We start from the raw sequence: 1,491 nt of genomic DNA on the forward strand, positions 1-1,491 counted from the left end.
GTCAACTCTTCCCAGTAATGGTCCTGGTCCCATGGAACCCTGGGATGGAGGTGCAGAACACGCCCACTCCACAACACACTGCTCCCCTTCCCAGGGGTACTTACCTGCTACAGAGCCTCACAAACTTTCCTCAGTGCTCTGAAACCTTTCTGAATCCTCCAGAATGCCCTTGAACAGTATAGCCTGTTTCACAATGGAAACCAGAACGATTGTTAAAGGCACTCCTGAGGCCTTGGAAGGCATTCAGTGCACTGAGGAGCCACAGCATTGGGCTCCGCTTGCCTCCAGAATGGCTCCAGAGGGCAGGCGGTGGCAGTGTCATGTTGGGCGCAGTGGTACTGTCCCAATGCAACCAAGAGGCGTGGTGCCTGGGCTTTTCTCCACTGGCCCCCAGGCCCACGCTGTCTCTTCCATTCTGTCTGATTCCATATTCCTCCATTTGCTTCCTCCCAGCACATTATTCCTTATCTTTCACTCTTCCTGGCCTAGTTCAGTGGAATTTCTTGTCACAAACTCTTCTGGCCTTCTGTCTTTGGTGCTGCACAATATCATCAAAGAGTGGGTCACTTCTTACCCATGTTGTCTGTCACTCACAGTTAGAGTCATTTTCAGGACTGATCACAGAAGCACAGACAGTGTTCCTTCCAGACAAATGTCTGTTTGATTATATTTGCCAATATTAGATCATAACTGGTTCTTTTGACTATTGCTATGACTCTGTGCTTTACATGAAACATCCTTATGTTTGCTGTGAACTAAGTGCAGTTACAAGGAGATTTGTATGATTTCCTTGCAAGGAAACCCCGCTATATATCAGTACATGATTTCTATGAGTTTTATATTAGTGGTTGGCAACCTTCAGTATCGAAAGGCTATGATATAAACCTACAGCACCCGGTATTCCTAGGCGGTCTCCCATCCAAGTACTAACCAGGCCTGACCCTGCTTAGCTTCTGAGATCAGACGAGATCGGGCATGTGCAGGGTAACAGTCAGAATTTTATAAGCGCCAACTTGGAAGAAGGGCAACATGGTGAGCCGAGTGAAGCGATGGTTTTTTTAAGAGTATGCCTTGGTCTTTCTTCTACTTTCCCCACCGTTTTTTCCAGGCTGTGTTTAAGTAAACAGTGCCCATCAGAATCTCGGAAGTGGGCAGGGCTGGTCCATCAATGAGGTCAACTGAAGCAGCCACCCCAGGCAGCTGATTGGAAGGGGCACTCATATCTTGCTTCCACTGCTCATCCTTCTCCTTCTCTGCTCCCTGGATTGGAAAAAGAAAAGAGGAGAGAGGAAGAGGGAACATGGAGGGGAGGAGATTGCTGAGCTAGAGTACTGGAGAATAGGAGGAGCTGTGGTTGGCACTTGATAAGGGGGCAGCATTTGGCAGGGGGCCTCAGGAATCAGAAAGTCTTGCATGGTCCTGGAAGTGGCTGGCTGAGGACGGGAATTAAGGAAAGACAAAAAAATAGCCAAGATTCAGACGAAACTGAAG

At 48.3% G+C, this 1,491-nt stretch overlaps 1 pseudogene; it reads right to left on the reverse strand.

Moving 5' to 3' along the window:
• Window positions 1–882: 882 nt before the first annotated feature.
• Window positions 883–999, reverse strand: LOC136654645 (5S ribosomal RNA; annotated as a pseudogene).
• Window positions 1,000–1,491: the final 492 nt, after the last annotated feature.

Source organism: Tiliqua scincoides, chromosome 5 (genome assembly GCF_035046505.1).
Source record: "Tiliqua scincoides isolate rTilSci1 chromosome 5, rTilSci1.hap2, whole genome shotgun sequence".
In the NCBI taxonomy this organism is placed as follows: Eukaryota; Metazoa; Chordata; class Lepidosauria; order Squamata; family Scincidae; genus Tiliqua; species Tiliqua scincoides.